Here is an 11722-nt window from a genome sequence, read left to right on the forward strand (position 1 = left end):
AGGAGATCACTGTTTAAGATGGGGGGGGGATTTTTGGTCAGAATGGTGCAGAATCTCTATTTTTAGGCACAGAAATACCATGAATGCACCGTACAGTGCGTGTGAGTTATAAATTAAATATTATGGTAACAATCTACTTACTTTTTTTTCAAAAATGAGTAGTTTGCTTCTTAGTTGTTCTTTGTAAATCAAAATCGGCTGCTTCTATTCAGGAGAATGGGCTTCACTGCAATTGTAAAAGAAAGAAATTAGTATTTTGGTTGCTATATAGCACTGCTTTCATTTTAGACATAGATTTTTTTAAATTGAAATGCTCAGCGTCTTCCTGAAAACCATTAAAACTATATTATGACTAAGAGTAGGAAAGAAAATATCTTTACTATGGTTTGTGGAATTCATAATCTACCAACGTATACCACTATTCTTGTAACTAAGCTTTTCCACGTAATAGTGAGTCATTGTCATAGCCTGCTTTTGCCCGTAACAGTGAGTGAATGTCATAGTCTGCTTATCCTATATAAATGTATGTAAGTACTTATATAAACGAAAAAAATTAAAACCAATTATGTGTTTGTACAAATATTATTGTTTGAGATTTGATCATAGAGTGTGTATGTTATTTTGTGTGATTATATGTTGCGTATATATTTTATTTCGAAAATGTTAGTTTAATAGTATTTGCATGTGTGTGTGTGTATGAAGAAATTAAACGATATAAAGGTTTGTAAGTGACAGGTCATTTTAGGACAATGAAACAATGATCCTCGATTCATTTTTCAGATTATAGAAGATAAAAGTCAGTTAGAAAATGTGTTCATGTACTGTGTAGAAAATATGCATACCTGTACTTTCTATTCATGTATTTGGATATGGACCAAGCTGTAGGTAGAAATATTGGAGATTTGTATAGTATTTCTCGTAGATCGTGGTTGTCAATGGTATGAGACTTGTACTCCGAGAGATACACCGTACATTTGTAGTGCTGCTCTATGATGATGCAGTTACATGTAGAGTTATTGGATTTGATTGGTGGATGGTCATGTGATTGCTTAGCTACATTCAATGAGGGAATGGCACACAGAGTGAAATCGAAATGGTAGAAGGGCTGTACATGTTACGATACGTTCGCGGACATGGCGGTAGTTCTAGGACACCGCGTATTACATCCGGGGAATTTGGGGAGGGGAGGTATGGAAATGAGATTGGATGAAGCAAGGGATTGGTCAGTAAAGTTTAGTGAGTGTGTTGTGCTAGGAGAGGTTTTCTCAGATATTGTTTTTGCAGAGAGAAGAACAGATAGCTATGGCTGAGTGTTTCAAAACACAGATTGTATGGATTTTGGGAGACTCGTGGATTCATTGGTTGAAGGTGCATGCAGAAAGCTGTGGAGTGTCTATAGATCTTGGATTCCCACATGTGGAAGTGCACTGGCATGGAGTGTGTGGAATGAAGTGGTTGGACTTGCTACCTCTCTGTGCAACTTTGAAGATAGAGGAACATCCAGACATAATTGTAATTCATTGTGAAGGGAACAGTTTAGGACATGTGTCTGGAATTTCTTTGCAATTTGCAATGAAAGGACTTCAGAAGATAATGGACATGTTTCCAAACTCTAAAATATTTTTTTCACGGATTGCGCAGAGACAAGTGTGGCTTCGTACTTTTGAATGTGGTCCACAAATGGAGAAAGCAAGGCGTAATGTTAATAAGGCTGTTTGTGCCTTCCCCAGAGATTTTGGCATGTACTCTTTTAACAATGAAAATATTTTGTTTCGTTGTACATACATTTTTCGCAAAGATGGAGCCCATCTTACTTATGCTGGCAATCAGATTTTTCAGAAAAATATACAAAATGCATTGCGACCTTTTTTAGAAATACAGCATTCGTTTTGAAGTACGTCTTACATAGTTAAAATGTTTTACATTCAAACACCTCCCAAAGGCTCTTTTCAGAGCCGCCACTTCCTGTTAGAGAAAAATGCATTGGTTTCAATAGGGTAGCAATGCAATTGTTTTTCTGTTCGTGGACCGTCCGTGGACTTTCACAAAATGGAAATGGCTATGCTTTATGTATCTTCACTTCTATTTTTTAACTGTGATTTTTGTTATTTTGTATTTTTTTGTTCTTTTTTATACACGACACACTAGGAGAGGATGGAAAGGAGGGTAAAGGGAGGGGGACACCAACCACAGGGATAAGAAAGGGCGAGCTGAGAGAGGAAGATGTAGAGTGGGTTTTATTTGGGTAGTGAGCAGGTCTTCTGGTGCTCTGAGATGATTGTCTCAAAAGCACTCCGAAGTCGTTCCCCCCTGCAGAGTACTGTGTCACAGTACACACATACAACTGTGACCCTCGAAAGGTAAGGGTCATCGGAATTCTGTATGGCCTGTGAGGCAGCTTGAGGAAGACACTGTCCCACAGAGGTGTTCCTTGTGGTGACAGGATCAGGAACGGAGGATGAAGTAGAGGCAATCAACCTACTATGCTTCTCGCAAGGTACAACCTTGCGAATGGCCCCAGTGTGGAATGAGCGCAGGTGTCGCTTCATGGTAGTGGTCCCAAAGCTATACGAACCATGCTTCCCGCGACTGAGTACCATTTTGCACTCATTACAGGTGACACGGTTCGCATGAGACTTAGGACCGTTTCCATGAACGGTAAACAATCGCCACACCCAAGATTCACGCCGAGGCGGGTAGTAGGGATTTCCTCTACCTCATTCTCATCATCCTCTTCTTCCTCCTCTGTATTCTCACTCCTGTTCCCCTCTTCAGGCCCTTGGGGAAATGGTGGAGGTGGAGGGGGTGGGGGTGGTGCTGAGGCAGATGTAGCACCATGTGGTAATAGTCTAGCCATGGATGTCATAGGCTTGGACATGGAAATCTCAAAATCTGCAAAGTATGCAGCAAAATGCAGTGTGCTCTGTGGAATAGTCAGAAACACAATGAGAATGCGCTCTAGGGCGTGGTCTCATATCGGGGTGCTTGTGCGCGGGTCACGGACATGCGCGCCGTCCGCAAGACAGATCGAATATCAAAAAAGGTTCAAAAAAGGACAAAAACTATGTGGAAAGTTAGGATTAGTATGTGGGATTTGTGGTATGATGATTTTTTAATGAGAAATATTGTGGATTACTTGGAAATGTACTTTTAAACTGGTCGGGGACACGAACAGTGTCCGCATTTAGAGCACGAGATGAGCGTGGGCGCGGTCACATGATTGTTTTGTGAGCATGTTCGCTAAGGTAGCGGTCGTCCGCAGGACACCCAATGTACGGACATTGTTTTGCGCATGCATGTTGATGTTCTGCGGACAGTGTTCGGGTCCTGAACTAATTAAAAGTGCGTCACATGTAAAACGAACAGTTACGGACAGCCATTTGTTCTTAGCACAGTTTAATTTATTTGCTAACAATACGGACAAACATAGCGTTTCAAGCACACCTCCATTTTCGTTTATTTACCAACAATTCAGGACAGCACGAGTGTTCTTAGAACAGTTTCTGTTTGCTATCGAACACTATGAATAGGCATAGTGTTCTTAAGGACACCTCCATTTTCGTTTATTTACGAACATTTCAGGAAACTACCAGTGTTCTTAGAACATTTTCAACTTGCATGAGAACATTACGGACAGATGTAGTGTCCTCAGGACAGTCACATTTTCGTTTCTTTACGAACATTTCCGAACAACCGCGGTGTCCGTGGACACCTAAATTGGTTTTGACACAAGCAACTGAAAGTAATTACAACACCATATAAGAAAAGTAACTTTATTGCATATATATATACAATTATGACTGGGAAGGTGGGGCAGAAACGGAAACAAAAACAGGAGAATTAGGGATTTCTAGATAACTGGGATCAGGTGAAGAAGGGAAGGAAAGCTCATCGAAACGCTTTGGTCCATAGACAGGGTTTGGGGTTAACTGCGTGGGGTAGGGTGAGGGGAGACAAGTGCAGGTTGGACAATGGTGTGCTGTTGGGGGTTTCACATAATTTTCCACAAAGTTTTCCAAATCCATAAAATTTTGCATAAGGTCGTCCATTTTTTGATTAATCTGCTGTAGAGTGATATCCTCTGATTGTTGTTGTGAGATGCTTGGAATTTTTGTATGGTCTGTAATAAAAAAATGTATATGTTAAATGTATAAAGAATAATATTTATTAATTGGTTTATATAGTAAAGTGTGTACCATTAGGTGGACTATTTTCTAACATTTCCCCTCGTGGGAAATGCTCCTCTAGCCAGTCGAGAGTCGTACACATTTCTGTGAGAAAAGAAAAAAGTAATATGTTTTTTTTTTCTAATATAGTAAGTTTATAAATATATGAGTAAAAAGAAGTGCACTTACTATGTCTGGTGAGATATGTAATCAGTAGTGTATACGTCTGGTCTTGCTGTTGGTTGTGGAGTGTCTGTGAGGTAATTATGGTGGAAGCCACTTTATCTTCTTTTGGTATATTACTACATATACTTTGTATGTGTGCTGCATTGTGAATTTGTTAAATGTTCCTATGTTATGATATAACTATTACACATACCTCCCCAGAGTTTTTAGGTGGTGGTACTGTTGTGCAAACATGTCTGCGGACCGTCAAATTCAGTAGAAAGGGTTCAGTATGTTCCATATTATATGTACATAAAGTCAAAGTTATTATTGTTAAGTTGTGCTACTAAAAAGCTATGAAATTCAGTAAAAAAACTTTGTTAAAGGGACGTTATGGTGAAGTAGCGCTACTAAAAACCTATGAAATTCAGTAAAAAAACTTTGTTAAAGGGACGTTATCGTTAAGTTGCGCTACTAAAAACCTATGAAATTCAGTGAAAAAACATTGTTAAATGGACGTTATGGTTCAAAGTAAAACCGAAAAATCCCTGAAATTCGGCAGTTATGGTAAGATAAGCAACCATAACTCGCGCCGCCACCGTGCACTGCTAAGACTAACACCCAGGACATCAAAGATGACATCACAAATGTCATTGATGACATCACTGATGACATCACATGTGCATTTACTTTTCATGAAAACTCTGTAGAAGGGATTCTTATTGTAATATTGACAAAAAAGTGTCAAGGATCATTGGAATAAATATCATGAGATAATTAGTGCATTAAGGAATGTGTTGATATACATAGCATTCTATTATGAAGTTCTATCCAGTATACTAAGCTATGCATGCAGAAACATAAGCAGTGCCTGCAGCATAAATGATGAAGGTGCAATATTCATAATCTTGCCATGTTGAATACTGAAATGATAACTGCTTTTTTATTAGAGTTTTGCATAATGTGAAACATGTAATAGATAGCTAATAAAACACAATTACTACATTATTGCATTACTGCACACCAAACACAAACAGACAATAACACATACAAATAGAGCATATACAGGGAAAGTGAAGTAAACAAAAAACAGCAGTATTCCACAACAATTTTCATAACGTAACTGATTATCTTTGATGTCCTGGGTGTTAGTCTTAGCAGTGCACAGTGGCGGCGCGAGTTATGGTTGCTTATCTTACCATAACTGCCGAATTTCAGGGAGTTTTCGGTTTTACTGTGAACCATAACGTCCCTTTAACGTTTTTTCATAGGTTTTTAGTAGCGCAACTTAACCACAACTTCCCTTTAACATAGGTTTTTTACTGAATATATATATATATATATATATATATATATATATATATATATATATATATATATATATATAATTTTTTTTTTTTAGGTCAAAAATGTATACAAATGGTGTTGTTTTTGTTGTACCGCAAAGCAACCGTTTTACCTACTTAAATGTAATAATGAACAAAAAGTTGGTAAATATATAATAATAAGATCCATATTCGAATATTCTTTTATAGCTTGCAAATGCATGTAGTCCCTGAAACATGTGTTAGATGAATGTTATTACATTATTGTTCTCAGATGTCACTTTTGTATGCAGAAGGGTCAAGTGGAAGTGACTCACCAAAGGAACATTTCAATTAGCATTGTCATAATGAAGGCTTCAGGGTACCACGCCTCCTCAGTGTTAATATTCTCTAACGTTTATGAACGGGTATTGCCTCATTGTCCTTATTTACCAAGCTTAGGAAAGATTTTCAATGTACATCTTTTCACCATGATGTCCTATGGAACCACATTCTTTTTGTTCTGTTTTCAATCCTGCCTTGCCTTTTGAAGTGAACCATAGCCTTCAGATTCAATGTCACTGCCTTTGCACACCTCTTATGGAGAAACTGATCAGTTCTTCAGACTATCAGTACTGGGAAACTTTGCTTCCATTTTCAATGCTTGTATCTTTCCAATACCTTACGGTGCAATACAATGGGGCTACTTTGAATCACCCTAGCGTTTTACACAGAAGACTTTTGGTTACTCCTATGTGTCTGAATATAACAAAAGCTCCTGGAATTCTGGTACAGCTAGAAAACATAGATCGAAACAAAGAGATATCAATCAACCTTGGCATTTTTATTAATGATCACCAAAAAGCGTACCCTGAGAGTACTGTTGCACCAACCATAAAAACATAGACATCAACAATGATACACATTTGTATACTTCTGAAAAATGTACAGTAAAAAAGACCCTAAAGTGCGAAGTGAAAAAACAAAGTGTTACCGTGCTATGTAAATCTATACCTGTAAACACCACAACTCTCAATGTGCAAACAATGAAACCTTAACATTGGAATCATAGAGACATAACTCTACTTCATATGGCCAACATGTTCTGTTGTTTTTGTTCGGTATATATCTGTGCAACTTCGTCAGGGGCTGTAGTTCTCTCAACCTGTACAGGCACCTCAGTATGTTCTTAGGTGATACATCTGCTTGCTGAATAACACCTTAGATTACTAGTCTCCGAGTGCTCTATGCTACTTAGAGCCTTGCAATCGATTACCCCACTTGCGGGGTAAAGTCTAACTCTTGCATCCAGGAAGGGATGCACACTCTTAACCCTTCTGTTGTTCAATTACATATGATCAGCCCATTAAATGTCCAGCTTGGCCACACAACGACCCTTGCACCATAGATAGGTACTAAGCCACTTGCTTGTAGTTGTCCGATCAACCATGTAAATGAAAAGCAGTAATCATGTTATATGTGCTCTATCTAGATTACCTTCTGTCTTTTGTCTATTTGATGTTGTAGCTTGACTACTTACAATAATGTGAGGTCCTTCTTATTCACTTGTCAGAACCTAGTGGTTCTGGTGAGGCTGCAAAAAACACAGATAAAGATGCCATTACGGGCTGGCTTAGACTGCGCTGCCTCAGACCACGATGCAAATGGTGGCTACCTCAGGGGCTTTGCCTTTTTTTTATCTTGGGGGTACAGTGGGTTCCAACCAAAGATAGACAATACTCTTAATTTATTGCATTGTATAGAGCCATCAGTATTTGTTCAACTGAGGTAGGAAGTATGGCAGAGAGTCAGTTATCCTCCTCATAGGAAGCCAAGAGCACATTATAGATGCATTTACAATGAAGGGTAACATACTATTGGGGCCTAGAGGGAGAGTTAACTTCAGTGACCAAAGGAAGACCCAGAGAAAACACTGGTTTCGCAGGTGAGTGACTTTTGGTGAGTTTGGATTTTAAAGTCAAGTTTCTTATATGAAGGAAAAAGAGTATTCCATAATCACTGTTCTGCCTATTGCATTTAAATCTGTTTTACCCCCAGGTGTGGAGGAAAAGAAATGCAACCAACCCCGGAGGACTTCAGACCCTAGCTAGCTCCAGGTTAGAGAGCTAGGAGGACAGAAGCAAAGCAGGATTTGGTTGGATGTTAACAAATGGGACCTCGGTGTAAGGGGACCTGCTGAAACACTGACCATGGGGACTCATTATGTTCGATATATGACCTACTAGCTTATGGTACAGGTAAGCACTGGCTGCCTGTTTCTTCAACTTTGCAATGTTTTGACAGCGGGCCAATCAGTTCACCTTTAAAACCACACAACACACACACAAACACACACACACACACACACACACACACACACACACACACACACACCCCCCCCCCCCACACACACACACACATACACACACACTGTGTATTGGTTTTTCTCTTCTAAATCAGTCCAAACCACCATATATATGTACACATATGCTGACTGAGCCCAGCCCTGCCAAAGGCTTGTTAATAAAATAAAAAGTAAAAAAGAAGTGTAGTCTCGATGGATCTACAAGAGAACATCAAATCCATTACTGCGAATCCCATAACTTTGATTTATTTTCTCTTTTACCCCATTTTACTTCAATTATATGTGGGGGAGACCCCCACCGTCCTTCCCACGTTTCCACCTCCACTTCTTGTCCCGCCCATGCCCTCCTCTGCCCACTCCCCCCTGCCTCCCTCTCGATCACTGATTGGGCCATGACCTCATCACTTTTCCCATAACACTCAAGCAACGGGGAGATTCTCCCTTCGCCCGCATGTAACGAAGGCCATTTGCCTGTCATTAAGCACCTAATTCCAACCCTCTGGTAAGTACTGGCCATGGGTCTCTCAACTCCCATACCATTTTGTGGAATTTTCTGAGTTTCCCCCTCCAGTTCTCCCGCTCACCGATTGGGCTGTGACACAGTCATATGTCCTGGAACATTAGGGCAACAGCGAGTTTTCCCCTTCACCCACACCTTAAATAGACAATTTGGCTGCCCTAAAGCACTTAATTCCAACCCTCATTTAAGTGCTGCCTCTGGGTCTCTCAACCCTCACCACCATTGTTCTGACTTAGGAGATTGATCCTCAGCACATCATCTGATTGTATGTTTTTAGATGCTCCAAAAGAGCATATTTACATTTTTTATGATAAGGGGGGGTTAACGTTTTTTGTTGCCTTCATCTGTTTGATTGGGTCTTTCATGAACTGTGATTGTGGTTGTCTCTTTAATTGGATACAGTTGCTCAGAATCAGATGAACTGCTTGAATCAATTTCCCTATTTGCATATTTCCCCCCTTTGTCTCTATGACTATAAGGAGGTTTTCTATGTGGATGGTACTTGAGACACTCTCATTTCAGTTCCCCATTTGTCTTCTGGATTATAGGCCTCAAATATTTTCTGAGGGGTTGGAAAATATGGTATGTCATCATATTGAGTGTCCCTAGCATATATTATATAGGGACTTTCAAAATGCCCTTTTTAAGTTTGTATTTTCTCTCTGTCTATGTCCGCACTGTACTTATTGTTCCCTTAAATCATTTTCCTCTCTTGACTCACAAACTCTTGACACTGTTTCAGTTTATTTATTTATTTTAACATTTATATAAGCACACCAAGCCCAAAGGCATCAAGGTGCTGGTTACAATCAGACATGATAGCAGACAAATAAGAGGATAACAGGGAGTTGACTTTATATATTCATAATGTTAACTAGTAAGCCATTTTATACATGTCTTGATTAGTCATTTTGGCCTTTAAATTCTCATGTGCCAGTAGACACTGATTATGAATATCATTAAGGCGTGTGAATTCGGATATTAAGCACTGTTTGGATTATTGCACCAATATTAATTCTGTAGAGATCTCTTTGTATTTTGTGTCACTCTGAGGCACTCCTGTGATCTTTTCTCCAGTCTATTCCCCACCATTTGAAGGTAAAAGAAAAGGTCAGCAGAAATATTCACAAGATTCTGTTTTTCTTCAGCTTTTGTGGAGGTCATATAAACGTTTGGAGGACCTCATCTAGTGGGCCTTCCTGCACCCACATACCTGGGTCCTCTTTTTCAATCATCTGTCTAATCTCTGATCTTCATGTTTCAGAATCCTGCACCTGCCACTGACCATGCAAGGAATATCCAGTTATTGCATGGTCGATATCTACATCCAAATCTGCCCTCATGTTCTGTGATAACATTGCTATTGAGTAAGCACTGAAAATACTGTTTCTAAAATATACAATATTGTCTTACTATTGATCTTAAATGCAAAATTACCAGCACATTTTATGACTATACACAAGGGACATACTAATTCCATGCACCAATGTTGTCTCTCAAACCTTGCTGATCTCTGGACACATTCACTGTTACACAATTAATTAATGTGTGTGCATCAGCTATGTCATCAAGCTACTATTCCTGACAAGCCGCCATGTAGGTAGAATATTTTAATAGATTTTTGGTTTGTGGTTCACTCAGATGTGACGCACTGATCTAACACCACCATTTATACAATCCCACCCCATATTCCAGGGCAAAGAACTGACAGTAAGGTATTCAAAACTCAAAATGTATTAAAAAAAAATAGAAGCAACTTAGTATTATATTTTACCCTGGAGGTCACTACAATCTGCAATTGTACAATACAACTCCAAAAGAAATGGTACCTGCCTGCATGAATCTCAAAACTATAAATCCACAAAGACATTCACTTTCAATCACAACCATTTCAAAATAAATAGGTTGTATTTTAATAAACACTAGACATAATTACAATTCTGCTTTGCATTGATCTCTATAAACATTACTAATCTTTCTCACTAGAACCTTTTACATAATGCGCATATGGTTAAACATTTGATTTTCTCCTGCATCAAGACACGTATGGCACAATATCAATGAACATTCAAAAGACATGTATAATGCTCCAACTCCCATGTGCAGGTCTGAGAGGTAATTATTAACTATGTAGCATACACTTGATAAACAGACAATGTTCTACTAGCATAGGACTATTTGTTAAGCCATGTACATAAAAAATGTTACTTATTTTGCATTCACTCATGTAAATTGGTATTCACAGGGAATGTTCTTGGGAATTTATATGTTCTGAACATACATACATCCTATATTTCTGAATGTGTGGGTGCAGTTCTCTATAGATATGTGCATATGAATTTCATAAAACCATGATTTGATCTTTCATTTATCGGTTTGTGTGTGTGTGTGTGTTTATAGCTTTCCTTGAACATGAATGTATGCCTTTCTAGATGCATGCACATTATAAACATGGGCCTTCATGTAAGGCTTTCAGTCGCTACATGTGTCTGGGCTGGAGATGTACTATTTAGTAACACATATTAAGGTGAGCGCTTTCTTTCCTCAAACATTACTGCTGACTCTGCCTAGGCACTGAACGATTGAAGAATGCAGAGGATTTGAACTTCGAACAGTTCTTAATCAATATAGTTAATTCTTTCAACATGCATTTCAATGCACACACATCTAGACTATGCTATTGAATTCCTCAGTGGCATGACCTGTGTGATATCACTCCAGGCCATACAACCATGCATTTTTAATATGACTTGGCGTGGCTCTGCATTGGTTCAAGCATTACTTACTTTTCATTAATACTTAACTTTTCAAAAGCTATCCCACTTTAAATTGGCAGCCAATAGATTTTTATTTTTGGATTTTGTTTTTGACTGCAAAGTGGACTGGATCTTAAAGAAACCCCATTTCATGGTGTATTGGATATATAAAGAAGGAACACCAATCATTGGGATTTTAGCACTTGTGAACTTGTTTTCGAATAACATTTTTCTGAATTCTCAGTCCTGTAACCATACCAGATTTCACCCTGATCAAGTTGGACAATTTAGGGAATTGGGGTTAATTTACCTTTTCAGATGTAAATTCTGGTTTTGGGCAAATAAGCTAGGGATCCAGGTTAATTCAGGTAGCCTTTTTGGAATCAATCGCCAAGCACCGGCTGGTCATCATTCTATGGGCTGCTCTGGCTTCCTTCTCTTAATGG

This window comes from Ambystoma mexicanum, chromosome 1q, assembly GCF_040938575.1.
Source record: "Ambystoma mexicanum isolate Mex_15411 chromosome 1q, UKY_AmexF1_1, whole genome shotgun sequence".
NCBI lineage: Eukaryota > Metazoa > Chordata > Amphibia > Caudata > Ambystomatidae > Ambystoma > Ambystoma mexicanum.